This window comes from Schistocerca nitens, chromosome 5, assembly GCF_023898315.1.
Source record: "Schistocerca nitens isolate TAMUIC-IGC-003100 chromosome 5, iqSchNite1.1, whole genome shotgun sequence".
Classification (NCBI taxonomy): Eukaryota; Metazoa; Arthropoda; class Insecta; order Orthoptera; family Acrididae; genus Schistocerca; species Schistocerca nitens.
The window spans coordinates 6,167,263-6,190,407 of NC_064618.1; positions in this window are offsets into that span (position 1 = coordinate 6,167,263).

Below are 23,145 nucleotides of genomic sequence, written 5' to 3' on the forward strand. Positions count from 1 at the left end.
TCCTGTACTGAAGTCGGCATTGTGTCTCTTATATTCAATTCCGATGCAATTTCTGTATTTTATCATCACTGTGAAGGTCCAAGAGATACAGTAAACCAGCAGAGGTGCATTGGAATGTAAAACTGGTGACACAAGAAACACTCAAAACATAGACAGTAGGAAGACTCAGTCTTCCTGTACTTAAGACGTCATTGTGTCTCTTATATTTAATTCCGATGCAATTTCTATGTTTCATCGCCATTGGGAAGGTCCAAGGGACACAGTAAACCTGCTGAGGGGCATCGGAATGTAAAACTGGTGACACTGGAAACGCTCAAAGCATAGACCGTAAGAAGACTCAGTTTTCTTGTACTTAAGTCGGCGTTGTGTCTCTTATATTTCATTCCGATGCAATTTCTGTGTTTCATCGTCGCTGTGAAGGTCCAAGGGATACAGTAAACCTGCAGAGGTGCATCGGAATGTAAAACTGGTGACACAGGAAACGCTCAAAACATAGACAGTAGGAAGACTTAGTCTTCCTGTACTTCAGTCGGCTTTGTGTCTCTTATATTTAATTCTGATGCAATTTCTGTGTTTCATCACCAATGGGAAGGTCCAATGGATACAGTAAACCTGCAGAGGTGGATCGGAATGTAAAACTGGTGACACTGGAAACGCTCAAAACATAGACCGTAAGAAGACTCAGTTTTCTTGTACTTAAGTCGGCGTTGTGTCTCTTATATTTCATTCCGATGCAATTTCTGTGTTTCATCGTCACTGTGAAAGTCCAAGGGATACAGTAAACATGCAGAAGTGCATCAGAATGTAAAACTGGTGACACAGGAAACGCTCAAAACATAGACAGTAGGAAGACTCAGTCTTCCTGTACTTAAGACGTCATTGTGTCTCTTATATTTAATTCCGATGCTATTTCTGTGTTTCATCGCCATTGGGAAGGTCCAAGGGACACAGTAACCGTGCTGAGGGGCATCGGAATGTAAAACTGGTGACACTGGAAACGCTCAAAACATAGACAGTAGGAAGACTCAGTTTTCTTGTACTTAAGTCGTCGTTGTGTCTCTTCTATTTAATTCCGATGCAATTTCTGTGTTTCATCCTCAATGGGAAAGTCGAAGGAAAACAGTATACCTGCAGAGGTGCATCGGAATGTAAAACTGGTGACACAGGAAACGCTCAAAACATAGACAGTAGGAAGACTCAGTCTTCCTGTACTTATGTCGGCATTGTGTCTATTATATTTACTTACGATGTAATTTCTGTGTTTCAATGTCAATGGGAAGGTGCAAGGGATACAGTAAACCTGCAGAGGTGCATCGGAATGTAAAACTGGTGACACAGAAAACGCTCAAAACATAGACCTTAAGAAGACTCCGTTTTCTGGTACTTAACTCGTCGTTGCGCCTCTTATATTTAATTCCGATGCAATTTCTGTGTTTTTGCGTCAATGGGAAGGTCCAGGGGATACAGTAAACCTGCAGAGGTGCATTGGAATGTAAAACTGGTGACACAGGAAACGCTCAAATCATAGACCGTAAGAAGACTCAATTTTCTTATACTTAAGTCGGCGTTGTGTCTCTTATATTTAATTCCGATGTAATTTCTGTGTTTCATCGTCAATGGAAACTCCAATGGATACAGTAAGCTTGCAGAGGTGCATCGGAATGTAAAACTGGTGACACAGGAAACGCTCAAAACATAGACAATGGAAAGACACACTCTTCCCGTACTTAAGTCGACATTGTGTCTCTTATATTGAATTCCGATGCAATTTCTGTGTTTCATCGTCAATGGGAAAGTCGAAGGGAAACAGTATACCTGCAGAGGTGCATCGGAATTTAAAACTGGTGACACAGGAGACGCCCAAAACATAGACAGTAGGAAGACTCAGTCTTCCTGTACTTAAGTCGGCATTGTGTCTCTTATATTTAATTCCGATGCAATTTCTGTGTTTCATCGTCACTGTGAAGGTCCAAAGGATACAGTAAACATGCAGACGTGCATCGGAATGTAAAACTGGTGACACAGGAAACGCTCAAAACATAGACAGTAGGAAGACTCAGTCTTCCTGTACTTAAGACGTCATTGTGTCTCTTATATTTAATTCTGATGCAATTTCTGTGTTACATCGTCAATGGGAAGGTCCAAGGGATACAGTAACCCTGCAGAGGTGCATCGGAATGTAAAACTGGTGACACAGGAAGCGCTCATAGCATAGACCCTACGAAGACTCAGGTTTTCTTGTACTTAAGTCGGCATTGTGTCTTTTATATTTAATTCCAATGCAATTTCTGTGTTTCATCGTCACTGTGAAGATCCAAGGGATACAGTAAACCTGCAGAGTTGCATCGGAATGTAAAATTGGTGACACAGGAAACGCTGAAAACATAGACAGTAGGAAGACTCAGTCTTCCTGTACTTATGTCGGCATTGTGTCTATTATATTTACTTACGATGTAATTTCTGTGTTTCAATGACAATGGGAAGGTGCAAGGGATACAGTAAGCCTGCAGAGGTGCATCGGAATGTAAAACTGGTGACACAGAAAACGCTCAAAACATAGACCTTAAGAAGACTCAGTTTTCTGGTACTTAAGTCGGTGTTGTGCCTCTTATATTTAATTCCGATGCAATTTCTGTGTTTTTGCGTCAATGGGAAGGTCCAGGGGATACAGTAAACTTGCAGAGGTGCATTGGAATGTAAAACTGGTGACACAGGAAACGCTCAAATCATAGACCGTAAGAAGACTCAGTTTTCTTGTACTTAAGTCGGCGTTGTGTCTCTTATATTTAATTCCGATGCAATTTCTGTGTTTCATCGTCAATGGAAGCTCCAATGGATACAGTAAACCAGAAGAGGGGCATCGGAATGTAAAACTGGTGACACAGGAAACGCTCAAAACATAGTCAATAGAAAGACACACTCTTCCTGTACTTAAGTCGACATTGTGTCTCTTATATTTAATTCCGATGATATTTCTGTGTTTCATCGTCAATGGGAAAGTCGAAGGGAAACAGTATACCTGCAGAGGTGCATCGGAATTTAAAACTGGTGACACAGGAGACGCCCAAATCATAGACAGTAGGAAGACTCAGTCTTCCTGTAGTTAACTCGGCATTGTGTCTCTTATATTTAATTCCGATGCAATTTCTGTGTTTCATCGTCACTGTGAAGGTCCAAGGGATACAGTAAACATGCAGAAGTGCATCGGAATGTAAAACTCGTGATACAGGAAACTCTCAAAACATAGATAGTAGGAAGACTCAGTCTTCCTGTACTTAAGACGTCATTGTGTCTCTTATATTTAATTCCGATGCAATTTCTGTGTTTCATCACCATTGGGAAGGTCCAAGGGACACTGTAAACCTGCTGAGGGGCATCGGAATGTAAAACTAGTGACACTGGAAACGCACAAAACATAGACCGTAAGAAGACTCAGTTTTCTTGTACTTATGTCGTCGTTGTGCCTCTTCTATTTAATTCCGATGCAATTTCTGTGTTTCATCGTCAATGGGAAAGTCGAAGGGAAACAGTATACCTGCAGAGGTGCATCGGAATGTACAACTGGTGACACAGAAGACGCTCAAAGCATAGAGAGTAGGAAGACTCAGTCTTCCTGTACTTAAGTCGGCATTGTGTCTCTTATATTCAATTCCTATGCAATTTCTGTGTATCATCGTCACTGTGAAGGTCCAAGAGATACAGTAAACATGCAGAGGTGAATTAGAATGTAAAACTGGTGACACAGGAAACGCTCAAAACATAGACAGTAGGAAGACTCAGTCTTCCTGTACTTAAGACGCCATTGTGTCTCTTATATTTAATTCCGATGCAATTTCTGTGTTTCATCGCCAATGGGAAGATTCAAGGGACGCAGTAAACATGCAGAGGTGCATCGGAATTTAAAACTGGTGACACTGGAAACGCTCAAAACATAGACAGTTGGAAGGCTCAGTCTTCCTGTACTTCAGTCGGCATTATGTCTCTTATATTTAATTCCGATGCCATTTCTGTGTTTCATCGCCAATGGGAAGGTCCAAGGGATACAGTAAACCTGCAGAGGAGCATCGGAATGTAAAACTGGTGACACGGGAAACGCTCAAAACATAGACCTTAAGAAGACTCAGTTTTCTGGTACTTAAGTCGGCGTTGTGCCTCTTATATTTAATTCCGATGCAATTTCTGTGTTTTTGCGTCAATGGGAAGGTCCAGGGTATACAGTAAACCTGCAGAGGTGCATTGGAATGTAAAACCGGTGACACAGGAAACGCTCAAATCATAGACCGTAAGAAGACTCAGTTTTCTTGTACTTAAGTCGGTTGTATCTCTTATATTTAATTCCGATGCAATTTCTGTGTTTCATCGTCAATGGAAGCTCCAATGGGTACAGTAAACCAGCAGAGGTGCATCGGAATGTAAAACTGGTGACACAGGAAACGCTCAAAGCATAGACAGTAGGAAGACTCAGTCTTCCTGTACTTAAGTCGGCATTGTGTCTCTTATATTCAATTCCGATGCAATTTCTGTGTTTCGTCATCACTGTGAAGGTCCAAGAGATACAGTATACCAGCAGAGGTGCATTGGAATGTAAAACTGGTGACACAGGAAACACTCAAAACATAGACAGTAGTAAGACTCAGTCTTCATGTACTTAAGAAGTCATTGTGTCTCTTATATTTAATTCCGATGCAATTTCCATGTTTCATCGCCATTGGGAAGGTCCAAGGGACACAGTAAACCTGCTGAGGGGCATCGGAATGTAAAACTGGTGACACAGGAAACGCTCAAAACATAGACAGTAGGAAGACTCAGTCTTCCTGTACTTCAGTCGGCATTGTGTCTCTTATATTTAATTCCGATGCCATTTCTGTGTTTCATCGCCAATGGGAAGGTCCAGGGGATACAGTAAACCTACAGAGGTGCATCGGAATGTAAAACTGTTGACACAGGACACGCTCAAACATAGACAGTAGGAAGACTCAGTCTTCCTATACTTATGTCGGCATGGTGTCTCTTATATTTAATTCTGATGCAATGTCTGTGTTTCATCACCAATGGGAAGGTCCAATGGATACTGTAAACCTGCAGAGGTGGATCGGAATGTAAAACTGGTGACACTGGAAACGCTCAAAACATAGACCGTAAGAAGACTCAGTTTTCTTGTACTTAAGTCGGCGTTGTGTCTCTTATATTTCATTCCGATGCAATTTCTGTGTTTCATCGTCGCTGTGAAGGTCCAAGGGATACAGTAAACCTGCAGAGGTGCATCGGAATGTAAAACTGGTGACACAGTAAACGCTCAAAACATAGACAGTAGGAAGACAGTCTTCCTGTACTTAAGTCGGCATTGTGTCTCTTATATTTAATTCCGATGCAATTTCTGTGTTTCATCGCCATTGGGAAGGTCCAAGGGACACAGTAAACCTGCTGAGGGGCATCGGAATGTAAAACTAGTGACACTGGAAACGCTCAAAACATAGACCGTAAGAAGACTTACTTTTCTTGTACTTAAGTCGTCGTTGTGCCTCTTCTATTTAATTCCGATGCAATTTCTGTGTTTCATCGTCAATGGGAAAGTCGAAAGTAAACAGTATACCTGCAGAGGTGCATCGGAATGTACAACTGGTGACACAGGAGACGCTCAAAGCATAGGGAGTAGGAAGACTCAGTCTTCCTGTACTTAAGTCGCCATTGTGTCTCTTATATTCAATTCCTATGCAATTTCTGTGTATCATCGTCACTGTGAAGGTCCAAGAGATACAGTAAACATGCAGAGGTGCAGTGGAATGTAAAACTGGTGACACAGGAAACGCTCAAAACATAGACAGTAGGAAGACTCAGTCTTTCTGTACTTCAGTTGGCATTGTGTCTCTTATATTTAATTCCGATGCCATTTCTGTGTTTCATCGCCAATGGGAAGGTCCAAGGGATACAGTAAACCTGCAGAGGTGGATCGGAATGTAAAACTGGTGACACGGGAAACGCTCAAAACATAGACCTTAAGAAGACTCAGTTTTCTGGTACTTAAGTCGGCGTTGTGCCTCTTATATTTAATTCCGATGCAATTTCTGTGTTTTTGCGTCAAATGGATGGTCCAGGGTATACAGTAAACCTGCAGAGGTGCATTGGAATGTAAAACCGGTGACACAGGAAACGCTCAAGTCATAGACCGTAAGAAGACTCAGTTTTCTTGTACTTAAGTCGGTTGTGTCTCTTATATTTAATTCCGATGCAATTTCTGTGTTTCATCGTCAATGGAAGCTCCAATGGATACCGTAAACCAGCAGAGGTGCATCGGAATGTAAAACTGGTGACACAGGAAACGCTCAAAACATAGACAATAGAAAGACACACTCTTCCTGTACTTAAGTCGACATTGTGTCTCTTATATTTAATTCCGATGCAATTTCTGTGTTTCATCGTCAATGGGAACGTCGAAGGGAAACAGTATACAAGCAGAGGTGCATCGGAATTTAAAACTGGTGACACAGGAGACGCCCAAAACATAGACAGTAGGAAGACTCAGTCTTCCTGTACTTAAGTCGTCGTTTTGCCTCTTCTGTTTAATTCCGATGCAATTTCTGTGTTTCATCGTCAATGGGAAAGTCGAAGGGAAACAGTATACCTGCAGAGGTGCATCGGAATGTAAAACTGGTGACACAGGAGACGCTCAAAGCATAAACAGTAGGAAGACTCAGTCTTCCTGTACTGAAGTCGGCATTGTGTCTCTTATATTCAATTCCGATGCAATTTCTGTATTTTATCATCACTGTGAAGGTCCAAGAGATACAGTAAACCAGCAGAGGTGCATTGGAATGTAAAACTGGTGACACAAGAAACACTCAAAACATAGACAGTAGGAAGACTCAGTCTTCCTGTACTTAAGACGTCATTGTGTCTCTTATATTTAATTCCGATGCAATTTCTATGTTTCATCGCCATTGGGAAGGTCCAAGGGACACAGTAAACCTGCTGAGGGGCATCGGAATGTAAAACTGGTGACACTGGAAACGCTCAAAGCATAGACCGTAAGAAGACTCAGTTTTCTTGTACTTAAGTCGGCGTTGTGTCTCTTATATTTCATTCCGATGCAATTTCTGTGTTTCATCGTCGCTGTGAAGGTCCAAGGGATACAGTAAACCTGCAGAGGTGCATCGGAATGTAAAACTGGTGACACAGGAAACGCTCAAAACATAGACAGTAGGAAGACTTAGTCTTCCTGTACTTCAGTCGGCTTTGTGTCTCTTATATTTAATTCTGATGCAATTTCTGTGTTTCATCACCAATGGGAAGGTCCAATGGATACAGTAAACCTGCAGAGGTGGATCGGAATGTAAAACTGGTGACACTGGAAACGCTCAAAACATAGACCGTAAGAAGACTCAGTTTTCTTGTACTTAAGTCGGCGTTGTGTCTCTTATATTTCATTCCGATGCAATTTCTGTGTTTCATCGTCACTGTGAAAGTCCAAGGGATACAGTAAACATGCAGAAGTGCATCAGAATGTAAAACTGGTGACACAGGAAACGCTCAAAACATAGACAGTAGGAAGACTCAGTCTTCCTGTACTTAAGACGTCATTGTGTCTCTTATATTTAATTCCGATGCTATTTCTGTGTTTCATCGCCATTGGGAAGGTCCAAGGGACACAGTAACCGTGCTGAGGGGCATCGGAATGTAAAACTGGTGACACTGGAAACGCTCAAAACATAGACAGTAGGAAGACTCAGTTTTCTTGTACTTAAGTCGTCGTTGTGTCTCTTCTATTTAATTCCGATGCAATTTCTGTGTTTCATCCTCAATGGGAAAGTCGAAGGAAAACAGTATACCTGCAGAGGTGCATCGGAATGTAAAACTGGTGACACAGGAAACGCTCAAAACATAGACAGTAGGAAGACTCAGTCTTCCTGTACTTATGTCGGCATTGTGTCTATTATATTTACTTACGATGTAATTTCTGTGTTTCAATGTCAATGGGAAGGTGCAAGGGATACAGTAAACCTGCAGAGGTGCATCGGAATGTAAAACTGGTGACACAGAAAACGCTCAAAACATAGAACTTAAGAAGACTCCGTTTTCTGGTACTTAACTCGTCGTTGCGCCTCTTATATTTAATTCCGATGCAATTTCTGTGTTTTTGCGTCAATGGGAAGGTCCAGGGGATACAGTAAACCTGCAGAGGTGCATTGGAATGTAAAACTGGTGACACAGGAAACGCTCAAATCATAGACCGTAAGAAGACTCAATTTTCTTATACTTAAGTCGGCGTTGTGTCTCTTATATTTAATTCCGATGTAATTTCTGTGTTTCATCGTCAATGGAAACTCCAATGGATACAGTAAGCTTGCAGAGGTGCATCGGAATGTAAAACTGGTGACACAGGAAACGCTCAAAACATAGACAATGGAAAGACACACTCTTCCCGTACTTAAGTCGACATTGTGTCTCTTATATTGAATTCCGATGCAATTTCTGTGTTTCATCGTCAATGGGAAAGTCGAAGGGAAACAGTATACCTGCAGAGGTGCATCGGAATTTAAAACTGGTGACACAGGAGACGCCCAAAACATAGACAGTAGGAAGACTCAGTCTTCCTGTACTTAAGTCGGCATTGTGTCTCTTATATTTAATTCCGATGCAATTTCTGTGTTTCATCGTCACTGTGAAGGTCCAAAGGATACAGTAAACATGCAGACGTGCATCGGAATGTAAAACTGGTGACACAGGAAACGCTCAAAACATAGACAGTAGGAAGACTCAGTCTTCCTGTACTTAAGACGTCATTGTGTCTCTTATATTTAATTCTGATGCAATTTCTGTGTTACATCGTCAATGGGAAGGTCCAAGGGATACAGTAACCCTGCAGAGGTGCATCGGAATGTAAAACTGGTGACACAGGAAGCGCTCACAGCATAGACCCTACGAAGACTCAGGTTTTCTTGTACTTAAGTCGGCATTGTGTCTTTTATATTTAATTCCAATGCAATTTCTGTGTTTCATCGTCACTGTGAAGGTCCAAGGGATACAGTAAACCTGCAGAGTTGCATCGGAATGTAAAATTGGTGACACAGGAAACGCTGAAAACATAGACAGTAGGAAGACTCAGTCTTCCTGTACTTATGTCGGCATTGTGTCTATTATATTTACTTACGATGTAATTTCTGTGTTTCAATGACAATGGGAAGGTGCAAGGGATACAGTAAGCCTGCAGAGGTGCATCGGAATGTAAAACTGGTGACACAGAAAACGCTCAAAACATAGACCTTAAGAAGACTCAGTTTTCTGGTACTTAAGTCGGTGTTGTGCCTCTTATATTTAATTCCGATGCAATTTCTGTGTTTTTGCGTCAATGGGAAGGTCCAGGGGATACAGTAAACTTGCAGAGGTGCATTGGAATGTAAAACTGGTGACACAGGAAACGCTCAAATCATAGACCGTAAGAAGACTCAGTTTTCTTGTACTTAAGTCGGCGTTGTGTCTCTTATATTTAATTCCGATGCAATTTCTGTGTTTCATCGTCAATGGAAGCTCCAATGGATACAGTAAACCAGAAGAGGGGCATCGGAATGTAAAACTGGTGACACAGGAAACGCTCAAAACATAGTCAATAGAAAGACACACTCTTCCTGTACTTAAGTCGACATTGTGTCTCTTATATTTAATTCCGATGATATTTCTGTGTTTCATCGTCAATGGGAAAGTCGAAGGGAAACAGTATACCTGCAGAGGTGCATCGGAATTTAAAACTGGTGACACAGGAGACGCCCAAATCATAGACAGTAGGAAGACTCAGTCTTCCTGTAGTTAACTCGGCATTGTGTCTCTTATATTTAATTCCGATGCAATTTCTGTGTTTCATCGTCACTGTGAAGGTCCAAGGGATACAGTAAACATGCAGAAGTGCATCGGAATGTAAAACTCGTGATACAGGAAACTCTCAAAACATAGATAGTAGGAAGACTCAGTCTTCCTGTACTTAAGACGTCATTGTGTCTCTTATATTTAATTCCGATGCAATTTCTGTGTTTCATCACCATTGGGAAGGTCCAAGGGACACAGTAAACCTGCTGAGGGGCATCGGAATGTAAAACTAGTGACACTGGAAACGCACAAAACATAGACCGTAAGAAGACTCAGTTTTCTTGTACTTATGTCGTCGTTGTGCCTCTTCTATTTAATTCCGATGCAATTTCTGTGTTTCATCGTCAATGGGAAAGTCGAAGGGAAACAGTATACCTGCAGAGGTGCATCGGAATGTACAACTGGTGACACAGAAGACGCTCAAAGCATAGAGAGTAGGAAGACTCAGTCTTCCTGTACTTAAGTCGGCATTGTGTCTCTTATATTCAATTCCTATGCAATTTCTGTGTATCATCGTCACTGTGAAGGTCCAAGAGATACAGTAAACATGCAGAGGTGAATTGGAATGTAAAACTGGTGACACAGGAAACGCTCAAAACATAGACAGTAGGAAGACTCAGTCTTCCTGTACTTAAGACGCCATTGTGTCTCTTATATTTAATTCCGATGCAATTTCTGTGTTTCATCGCCAATGGGAAGATTCAAGGGACGCAGTAAACATGCAGAGGTGCATCGGAATTTAAAACTGGTGACACTGGAAACGCTCAAAACATAGACAGTTGGAAGGCTCAGTCTTCCTGTACTTCAGTCGGCATTATGTCTCTTATATTTAATTCCGATGCCATTTCTGTGTTTCATCGCCAATGGGAAGGTCCAAGGGATACAGTAAACCTGCAGAGGTGCATCGGAATGTAAAACTGGTGACACGGGAAACGCTCAAAACATAGACCTTAAGAAGACTCAGTTTTCTGGTACTTAAGTCGGCGTTGTGCCTCTTATATTTAATTCCGATGCAATTTCTGTGTTTTTGCGTCAATGGGAAGGTCCAGGGTATACAGTAAACCTGCAGAGGTGCATTGGAATGTAAAACCGGTGACACAGGAAACGCTCAAATCATAGACCGTAAGAAGACTCAGTTTTCTTGTACTTAAGTCGGTTGTATCTCTTATATTTAATTCCGATGCAATTTCTGTGTTTCATCGTCAATGGAAGCTCCAATGGGTACAGTAAACCAGCAGAGGTGCATCGGAATGTAAAACTGGTGACACAGGAAACGCTCAAAGCATAGACAGTAGGAAGACTCAGTCTTCCTGTACTTAAGTCGGCATTGTGTCTCTTATATTCAATTCCGATGCAATTTCTGTGTTTCGTCATCACTGTGAAGGTCCAAGAGATACAGTATACCAGCAGAGGTGCATTGGAATGTAAAACTGGTGACACAGGAAACACTCAAAACATAGACAGTAGTAAGACTCAGTCTTCATGTACTTAAGAAGTCATTGTGTCTCTTATATTTAATTCCGATGCAATTTCCATGTTTCATCGCCATTGGGAAGGTCCAAGGGACACAGTAAACCTGCTGAGGGGCATCGGAATGTAAAACTGGTGACACAGGAAACGCTCAAAACATAGACAGTAGGAAGACTCAGTCTTCCTGTACTTCAGTCGGCATTGTGTCTCTTATATTTAATTCCGATGCCATTTCTGTGTTTCATCGCCAATGGGAAGGTCCAGGGGATACAGTAAACCTACAGAGGTGCATCGGAATGTAAAACTGTTGACACAGGACACGCTCAAACATAGACAGTAGGAAGACTCAGTCTTCCTATACTTATGTCGGCATGGTGTCTCTTATATTTAATTCTGATGCAATGTCTGTGTTTCATCACCAATGGGAAGGTCCAATGGATACTGTAAACCTGCAGAGGTGGATCGGAATGTAAAACTGGTGACACTGGAAACGCTCAAAACATAGACCGTAAGAAGACTCAGTTTTCTTGTACTTAAGTCGGCGTTGTGTCTCTTATATTTCATTCCGATGCAATTTCTGTGTTTCATCGTCGCTGTGAAGGTCCAAGGGATACAGTAAACCTGCAGAGGTGCATCGGAATGTAAAACTGGTGACACAGTAAACGCTCAAAACATAGACAGTAGGAAGACAGTCTTCCTGTACTTAAGTCGGCATTGTGTCTCTTATATTTAATTCCGATGCAATTTCTGTGTTTCATCGCCATTGGGAAGGTCCAAGGGACACAGTAAACCTGCTGAGGGGCATCGGAATGTAAAACTAGTGACACTGGAAACGCTCAAAACATAGACCGTAAGAAGACTTACTTTTCTTGTACTTAAGTCGTCGTTGTGCCTCTTCTATTTAATTCCGATGCAATTTCTGTGTTTCATCGTCAATGGGAAAGTCGAAAGTAAACAGTATACCTGCAGAGGTGCATCGGAATGTACAACTGGTGACACAGGAGACGCTCAAAGCATAGGGAGTAGGAAGACTCAGTCTTCCTGTACTTAAGTCGCCATTGTGTCTCTTATATTCAATTCCTATGCAATTTCTGTGTATCATCGTCACTGTGAAGGTCCAAGAGATACAGTAAACATGCAGAGGTGCATTGGAATGTAAAACTGGTGACACAGGAAACGCTCAAAACATAGACAGTAGGAAGACTCAGTCTTCCTGTACTTAAGACGTCATTGTGTCTCTTATATTTAATTCCGATGCAATTTCTGTGTTTCGTCGCCAATGGGAAGATTCAAGGGACGCAGTAAACCTGCAGAGGTACATCGGAATTTAAAACTGGTGACACTGGAAACGCTCAAAACATAGACAGTAGGAAGGCTAAGTCTTCCTGTACTTCAGTCGGCATTGTGTCTCTTATATTTAATTCCGATGCCATTTCTGTGTTTCATCGCCAATGGGAAGGTCCAAGGGATACAGTAAACCTGCAGAGGTGGATCGGAATGTAAAACGGGTGACACGGGAAACGCTCAAATCATAGACCTTAAGAAGACTCAGTTTTCTGGTACTTAAGTCGGCGTTGTGCCTCTTATATTTAATTCCGATGCAATTTCTGTGTTTTTGCGTCAATGGGAAGGTCCAGGGTATACAGTAAACCTGCAGAGGTGCATTGGAATGTAAAACCGGTGACACAGGAAACGCTCAAATCATAGACCGTAAGAAGACTCAGTTTTCTTGTACTTAAGTCGGTTGTGTCTCTTATATTTAATTCCGATGCAATTTCTGTGTTTCATCGTCAATGGAAGCTCCAATGGATACAGTAAACCAACAGAGGTGCATCGGAATGTAAAACTGGTGACACAGGAAACGCTCAAAACATAGACAATAGAAAGACACACTCTTCCTGTACTTAAGTCGACATTGTGTCTCTTATATTTAATTCCGATGCAATTTCTGTGTTTCATCGTCAATGGGAACGTCGAAGGGAAACAGTATACCTTCAGAGGTGCATCGGAATTTAAAACTGGTGACACAGGAGACGCCCAAAACATAGACAGTAGGAAGACTCAGTCTTCCTGTACTTAAGTCGTCGTTTTGTCTCTTCTATTTAATTCCGATGCAATTTCTGTGTTTCATCGTCAATGGGAAAGTCGAAGGGAAACAGTATACCTGCAGAGGTGCATCGGAATGTAAAACTTGTGACACAGGAGACGCTCAAAGCATAGACAGTAGGAAGACTCAGTCTTCCTGTACTTAAGTCGGCATTGTGTCTCTTATATTCAATTCCGATGCAATTTCTGTGTTTCATCATCACTGTGAAGGTCCAAGAGATACAGTAAACCAGCAGAGGTGCATTGGAATGTAAAACTGGTGACACAGGAAACACTCAAAACATAGACAGTAGGAAGACTCAGTCTTCCTGTACTTAAGACGTCATTGTGTCTCTTATATTTAATTCCGATGCAATTTCTATGTTTCATCGCCATTGGGAAGGTCCAAGGGACACAGTAAACCTGCTGAGGGGCATCGGAATGTAAAACTGGTGACACTGGAAACGCTCAAAACATAGACCGTAAGAAGACTCAGTTTTCTTGTACTTAAGTCGGCATTGTGTCTCTTATATTTAATTCCGATGTCATTTCTGTGTTTCATCGCCAATGGGAAGGTCCAGGGGATACAGTAAACCTGCAGAGGTGCATCGGAATGTAAAACTGTTGACACAGGACACGCTCAAACATAGACAGTAGGAAGACTCAGTCTTACTATACTTATGTCGGCATGGTGTCTCTTATATTTAATTCTGATGCAATTTCTGTGTTTCATCACCAACGGGAAGGTCCAATGGATACAGTAAACCTGAAGAGGTGGATCGGAATGTGAAACTGGTGACACTGGAAACGCTCAAAACATAGACCGTAAGAAGACTCAGTTTTCTTGTACTTAAGTCGGCGTTGTGTCTCTTATATTTCATTCCGATGCAATTTCTGTGTTTCATCGTCGCTGTGAAGGTCCAAGGGATACAGTAAACCTGCAGAGGTGCATCGGAATGTAAAACTGGTGACACAGTAAACGCTCAAAACATAGACAGTAGGAAGACTCAGTCTTCCTGTACTTAAGTCGGCATTGTGTCTCTTATATTTAATTCCGATGCAATTTCTGTGTTTCATCGTCACTGTGAAAGTCCAAGGGATACAGTAAACATGCAGAAGGGCATCGGAATGTAAAACTGATGACACAGGAAACGCTCAAAACATAGACAGTAGGAAGACTCAGTCTTCCTGTACTTAAGACGTCATTGTGTCTCTTATATTTAATTCCGATGCTATTTCTGTGTTTCATCGCCATTGGGAAGGTCCAAGGGACACAGTAAACGTGCTGAGGGGCATCGGAATGTAAAACTGGTGACACTGGAAACGCTCAAAACATATACAGTAGGAAGACTCAGTCTTCCTGTACTTAAGACGTCATTGTGTCTCATATATTTAATTCCGATGCAATTTCTGTGTTTCATCGTCACTGTGAAGGTCCAAAGGATACAGTAAACCTGCAGAGTTGCATCGGAATGTAAAACTGGTGACACAGGAAACGCTGAAAACATAGACAGTAGGAAGACTCAGTCTTCCTGTACTTATGTCGGCATTGTGTCTATTATATTTACTTACGATGTAATTTCTGTGTTTCAATGACAATGGGAAGGTGCAAGGGATACAGTAAGCCTGCAGAGGTGCATCGGAATGTAAAACTTGTGACACAGAAAACGCTCAAAACATAGACCTTAAGAAGACTCAGTTTTCTGGTACTTAAGTCGGCGTTGTGCCTCTTATATTTAATTCCGATGCAATTTCTGTGTTTTTGCGTCAATGGGAAGGTCCAGGGGATACAGTAATCTTGCAGAGGTGCATTGGAATGTAAAACTGGTGACACAGGAAACGCTCAAATCATAGACCGTAAGAAGACTCAGTTTTCTTGTACTTAAGTCGGCGTTGTGTCTCTTATATTTAATTCCGATGCAATTTCTGTGTTTCATCGTCAATGGAAGCTCCAATGGATACAGTAAACCAGAAGAGGGGCATCGGAATGTAAAACTGGTGACACAGGAAACGCTCAAAACATAGTCAATAGAAAGACACACTCTTCCTGTACTTAAGTCGACATTGTGTCTCTTATATTTAATTCCGATGCAATTTCTGTGTTTCATCGTCAATGGGAAAGTCGAAGGGAAACAGTATACCTGCAGAGGTGCATCGGAATTTAAAACTGGTGACACAGGAGACGCCCAAATCATAGACAGTAGGAAGACTCAGTCTCCCTGTAGTTAAGTCGGCATTGTGTCTCTTATATTTAATTCCGATGCAATTTCTGTGTTTCATCGTCACTGTGAAGGTCCAAGGGATACAGTAAACATGCAGAAGTGCATCAGAATGTAAAACTCGTGATACAGGAAACTCTCAAAACATAGATAGTAGGAAGACTCAGTCTTCCTGTACTTAAGACGTCATTGTGTCTCTTATATTTAATTCCGATGCAATTTCTGTGTTTCATCGCCATTGGGAAGGTCCAAGGGACACAGTAAACCTGCTGAGGGGCATCGGAATGTAAAACTAGTGACACTGGAAACGCACAAAACATAGACCGTAAGAAGACTCAGTTTTCTTGTACTTATGTCGTCGTTGTGCCTCTTCTATTTATTTCCGATGCATTTTCTGTGTTTCATCGTCAATGGGAAAGTCGAAGGGAAACAGTATACCTGCAGAGGTGCATCGGAATGTACAACTGGTGACACAGGAGACGCTCAAAGCATAGAGAGTAGGAAGACTCAGTCTTCCTGTACTTAAGTCGGCATTGTGTCTCTTATATTCAATTCCTATGCAATTTTTGTGTATCATCGTCACTGTGAAGGTCCAAGAGATACAGTAAACATGCAGAGGTGCATTGGAATGTAAAACTGGTGACACAGGAAACGCTCAAAACATAGACAGTAGGAAGACTCAGTCTTCCTGTACTTAAGACGCCATTGTGTCTCTTATATTTAATTCCGATGCAATTTCTGTGTTTCATCGCCAATGGGAAGATTCAAGGGACGCAGTAAACCTGCAGAGGTGCATCGGAATTTAAAACTGGTGACACTGGAAACGCTCAAAACATAGACAGTTGGAAGGCTCAGTCTTCCTGTACTTCAGTCGGCATTGTGTCTCTTATATTTAATTCCGATGCCATTTCTGTGCTTCATCGCCAATGGGAAGGTCCAAGGGATACAGTAAACCTGCAGAGGTGCATCGGAATGTAAAACTGGTGACACGGGAAACGCTCAAAACATAGACCTTAAGGAGACTCAGTTTTCTGGTGCTTAAGTCGGCGTTGTGCCTCTTATATTTCATTCCGATGCAATTTCTGTGTCTTTGCGTCAATGGGAAGGTTCAGGGTATACAGTAAACCTGCAGAGGTGCATTGGAATGTAAAACCGGTGACACAGGAAACGCTCAAATCATAGACCGTAAGAAGACTCAGTGTTCTTGTACTTAAGTCGGTTGTGTCTCTTATATTTAATTCCGATGCAATTTCTGTGTTTCATCGTCAATGGAAGCTCCAATGGATACAGTAAACCAGCAGAGGTGCATCGGAATGTAAAACTGGTGACACAGGAAACGCTCAAAGCATAGACAGTAGGAAGACTCAGTCTTCCTGTACTTAAGTCGGCATTGTGTCTCTTATATTCAATTCCGATGCAATTTCTGTGTTTCATCATCACTGTGAAGGTACAAGAGATACAGTATACCAGCAGAGGTGCATTGGAATGTAAAACTGGTGACACAGGAAACACTCAAAACATAGACAGTAGTAAGACTCAGTCTTCATGTACTTAAGAAGTCATTGTGTCTCTTATATTTAATTCCGATGCAATTTCCATGTTTCATCGCCATTGGGAAGGTCCAAGGGACACAGTAAACCTGATGAGGGGCATCGGAATGTAAAACTGGTGACACAGGAAACGCTCAAAACATAGACAGTAGGAAGACTCAGTCTTCCTGTACTTCAGTCGGCATTGTGTCTCTTATATTTAATTCCGATGCCATTTCTGTGTTTCATCGCCAATGGGAAGGTCCAGGGGATACAGTAAACCTACAGAGGTGCATCGGAATGTAAAACTGTTGACACAGGACACGCTCAAACATAGACAGTAGGAAGACTCAGTTTTCCTATACTTATGTCGGCATGGTGTCTCTTATATTTAATTCTGATGCAATGTCTGTGTTTCATCACCAATGGGAAGGTCCAATGGATACAGTAAACCTGCAGAGGTGGATCGGAATGTAAAACTGGTGACACTGGAAACGCTCAAAACATAGACCGTAAGAAGACTCAGTTTTCTTGTACTTAAGTCGGCGTTGTGTCTCTTATATTTCATTCCGATGCAATTTCTGTGTTTCATCGTCGCTGTGAAGGTCCAAGGGATACAGTAAACCTGCAGAGGTGCATCGGAATGTAAAACTGGTGACACAGTAAACGCTCAAAACATAGACAGTAGGAAGACTCAGTCTTCCTGTACTTAAGTCGGCATTGTGTCTCTTATATTTAATTCCGATGCAATTTCTGTGTTTCATCGTCACTGTGAAAGTCCAAGGGATACAGTAAACATGCAGAAGTGCATCGGAATGTAAAACTGGTGACACAGGAAACGCTCAAAACATAGACAGTAGGAAGAATCAGTCTTCCTGTACTTAAGACGTCATTGTGTCTCTTATATTTAATTCCGATGCTATTTCTGTGTTTCATCGCCATTGGGAAGGTCCAAGGGACACAGCAAACGTGCTGAGGGGCATCGGAATGTAAAACTGGTGACACTGGAAACGCTCAAAACATAGACCGTAAGAAGACTCAGTTTTCTTGTACTTAAGTCGTCGTTGTGTCTCTTCTATTTAATTCCGATGCAATCTCTGTGTTTCATCCTCAATGGGAAAGTCGAAGGAAAACAGTATACCTGCAGAGGTGCATCGGAATGTAAAACTGGTGACACAGGAAACGCTCAAAACATAGACAGTAGGAAGACTCATTCTTCCTGTACTTATGTCGGCATTGTGTCTATTATATTTACTTACGATGTAATTTCTGTGTTTCAATGTCAATGGGAAGGTGCAAGGGATACAGTAAACCTGCAGAGGTGCATCGGAATGTAAAACTGGTGACTCAGAAAACGCTCAAAACATAGACCTTAAGAAGACTCAATTTTCTGGTACTTAACTCGGCGTTGTGCCTCTTATATTTAATTCCGATGCAATTTCTGTGTTTTTGCGTCAATGGGAAGGTCCAGGGGATACAGTAAACCTGCAGAGGTGCATTGGAATGTAAAACTGGTGACACAGGAAACGCTCAAATCATAGACCGTAAGAAGACTAAATTTTCTTGTACTTAAGTCGGCGTTGTGTCTCTTATATTTAATTCCGATGCAATTTCTGTGTTTCATCGTCAATGGGAAAGTCGAAGGGAAACAGTATACCTGCAGAGGTGCATCGGAATTTAAAACTGGTGACACGGGAGACGCCCAAAACATAGACAGTAGGAAGACTCAGTCTTCCTGTACTTAAGTCGGCATTGTGTCTCTTATATTTAATTCCGATGCAATTTCTGTGTTTCATCGTCACTGTGAAGGTCCAAAGGATACAGTAAACATGCAGAGGTGCATCGGAATGTAAAACTGGTGACATAGGAAACGCTGAAAACATAGACAGTAGGAAGACTCAGTCTTCCTGTACTTATGTCGGCATTGGGTCTATTATATTTACTTACGATGTAATTTCTGTGTTTCAATGACAACGGGAAGGTGCAAGGGATACAGTAAGCCTGCAGAGGTGCATCGGAATGTAAAACTTGTGACACAGAAAACGCTCAAAACATAGACCTTAAGAAGACTCAGTTTTCTGGTACTTAAGTCGGCGTTGTGCCTCTTATATTTAATTCCGATGCAATTTCTGTGTTTTTGCGTCAATGGGAAGGTCCAGGGGATACAGTAAACTTGCAGAGGTGCATTGGAAAGTAAAACTGGTGACACAGGAAACGCTCAAATCATAGACCGAAAGAAGACTCAGTTTTCTTGTACTTAAGTCGGCGTTGTGTCTCTTATATTTAATTCCGATGCAATTTCTGTGTTTCATCGTCAATGGAAGCTCCAATGGATACAGTAAACCAGCAGAGGGGCATCGGAATGTAAAACTGGTGACACAGGAAACGCTCAAAACATAGTCAATAGAAAGACACACTCTTCCTGTACTTAAATCGACATTGTGTCTCTTATATTTAATTCCGATGCAATTTCTGTGTTTCATCGTCAATGGGAAAGTCGAAGGGAAACAGTATACCTGCAGAGGTGCATCGGAATTTAAAACTGGTGACACAGGAGACGCCCAAAACATAGACAGTAGGAAGACTCAGTCTTCCTGTAGTTAAGTCGGCATTGTGTCTCTTATATTTAATTCCGATGCAATTTCTGTGTTTCATCGTCACTGTGAAGGTCCAAGGGATACAGTAAACATGCAGAAGTGCATCGGAATGTAAAACTGGTGATACAGGAAACTCTCAAAACATAGATAGTAGGAAGACTCTGTCTTCCTGTACTTAAGACGTCATTGTGTCTCTTATATTTAATTCCGATGCAATTTCTGTGTTTCATCGCTATTGGGAAGGTCCAAGGGACACAGTAAACCTGCTGAGGGGCATCGGAATGTAAAACTAGTGACACTGGAAACGCTCAAAACATAGACCGTAAGAAGACTCACTTTTCTTGTACTTAAGTCGTCGTTGTGCCTCTTCTATTTAATTCCGATGAAATTTCTGTGTTTCATCGTCAATGGGAATGTCGAAGGTAAACAGTATACCTGCAGAGGTGCATCGGAATGTACAACTGGTGACACAGGAGACGCTCAAAGCATAGGGAGTAGGAAGACTCAGTCTTCCTGTACTTAAGTCGCCATTGTGTCTCTTATATTCAATTCCTATGCAATTTCTGTGTATCATCGTCACTGTGAAGGTCCAAGAGATACAGTAAACATGCAGAGGTGAATTGGAATGTAAAACTGGTGACACAGGAAACGCTCAAAACATAGACAGTAGGAAGACTCAGTCTTCCTGTACTTAAGACGTCATTGTGTCTCTTATATTTAATTCCGATGCAATTTCTGTGTTTCGTCGCCAATGGGAAGATTCAAGGGACGCAGTAAACCTGCAGAGGTACATCGGAATTTAAAACTGGTGACACTGGAAACGCTCAAAACATAGACAGTAGGAAGGCTCAGTCTTCCTGTACTTCAGTCGGCATTGTGTCTCTTATATTTAATTCCGATGCCATTTCTGTGTTTCATCGCCAATGGGAAGGTCCAAGGGATACAGTAAACCTGCAGAGGTGGATCGGAATGTAAAACTGGTGACACGGGAAACGCTCAAAACACAGACCTTAAGAAGACTCAGTTTTCTGGTACTTAAGTCGGCGTTGTGCCTCTTATATTTAATTCCGATGCAATTTCTGTGTTTTTGCGTCAATGGGAAGGTCCAGGGTATACAGTAAACCTGCAGAGGTGCATTGGAATGTAAAACCGGTGACACAGGAAACGCTCAAATCATAGACCGTAAGAAGACTCAGTTTTCTTGTACTTAAGTCGGTTGTGTCTCTTATATTTAATTCCGATGCAATTTCTGTGTTTCATCGTCAATGGAAGCTCCAATGGATACAGTAAACCAGCAGAGGTGCATCGGAATGTAAAACTGGTGATACAGGAAACGCTCAAAACATAGACAATAGAAAGACACACTCTTCCTGTACTTAAGTCGACATTGTGTCTCTTATATTTAATTCCGATGCAATTTCTGTGTTTCATCGTCAATGGGAATGTCGAAGGGAAACAGTATACCTTCAGAGGTGCATCGGAATTTAAAACTGGTGACACAGGAGACGCCCAAAACATAGACAGTAGGAAGACTCAGTCTTCCTGTACTTAAGTCGTCGTTTTGTCTCTTCTACTTAATTCCGATGCAATTTCTGTGTTTCATCGTCAATGGGAAAGTCGAAGGGAAACAGTATACCTGCAGAGGTGCATCGGAATGTAAAACTTGTGACACAGGAGACGCTCAAAGCATAGACAGTAGGAAGACTCAGTCTTCCTGTACTTAAGTCGGCATTGTGTCTCTTATATTCAATTCCGATGCAATTTCTGTGTTTCATCATCACTGTGAAGGTCCAAGAGATACAGTAAACCAGCAGAGGTGCATTGGAATGTAAAACTGGTGACACAGGAAACACTCAAAACATAGACAGTAGGAAGACTCAGTCTTCCTGTACTTAAGACGTCATTGTGTCTCTTATATTTAATTCCGATGCAATTTCTATGTTTCATCGCCATTGGGAAGGTCCAAGGGACACAGTAAACCTGCTGAGGGGCATCGGAATGTAAAACTGGTGACACTGGAAACGCTCAAAACATAGACCGTAAGAAGACTCAGTTTTCTTGTACTTAAGTCGGCATTGTGTCTCTTATATTTAATTCCGATGCCATTTCTGTGTTTCATCGCCAATGGGAAGGTCCAGGGGATACAGTAAACCTGCAGAGGTGCATCGGAATGTAAAACTGTTGACACAGGACTCGCTCAAACATAGACAGTAGGAAGACTCAGTCTTCCTATACTTATGTCGGCATGGTGTCTCTTATATTTAATTCTGATGCAATTTCTGTGTTTCATCACCAACGGGAAGGTCCAATGGATACAGTAAACCTGAAGAGGTGGATCGGAATGTGAAACTGGTGACACTGGAAACGCTCAAAACATAGACCGTAAGAAGACTCAGTTTTCTTGTACTTAAGTCGGCTTTGTGTCTCTTATATTTCATTCCGATGCAATTTCTGTGTTTCATCGTCGCTGTGAAGGTCCAAGGGATACAGTAAACCTGCAGAGGTGCATCGGAATGTAAAACTGGTGACACAGTAAACGCTCAAAACATAGACAGTAGGAAGACTCAGTCTTCCTGTACTTAAGTCGGCATTGTGTCTCTTATATTTAATGCCGATGCAATTTCTGTGTTTCATCGTCACTGTGAAAGTCCAAGGGATACAGTAAACATGCAGAAGTGCATCGGAATGTAAAACTGATGACACAGGAAACGCTCAAATTATAGACAGTAGGAAGACTCAGTCTTCCTGTACTTAAGACGTCATTGTGTCTCTTATATTTAATTCCGATGCTATTTCTGTGTCTCATCGCCATTGGGAAGGTCCAAGGGACACAGTAAACGTGCTGAGGGGCATCGGAATGTAAAACTGGTGACACTGGAAACGCTCAAAACATATACAGTAGGAAGACTCAGTCTTCCTGTACTTAAGACGTCATTGTGTCTCATATATTTAATTCCGATGCAATTTCTGTGTTTCATCGTCACTGTGAAGGTCCAAAGGATACAGTAAACCTGCAAAGGTGCATCGGAATGTAAAACTGGTGACACAGGAAACGCTGAAAACATAGACAGTAGGAAGAATCAGTCTTCCTGTACTTATGTCGGCATTGTGTCTATTATATTTACTTACGATGTAATTTCTGTGTTTCAATGACAATGGGAAGGTGCAAGGGATACAGTAAACCTGCAGAGGTGCATCGGAATGTAAAACTTGTGACACAGAAAACGCTCAAAACATAGACCTTAAGAAGACTCAGTTTTCTGGTACTTAAGTCGGCGTTGAGCCTCTTATATTAAATTCCGATGCAATTTCTGTGTTTTTGCGTCAATGGGAAGGTCCAGGGGATACAGTAAACTTGCAGAGGTGCATTGGACTGTAAAACTGGTG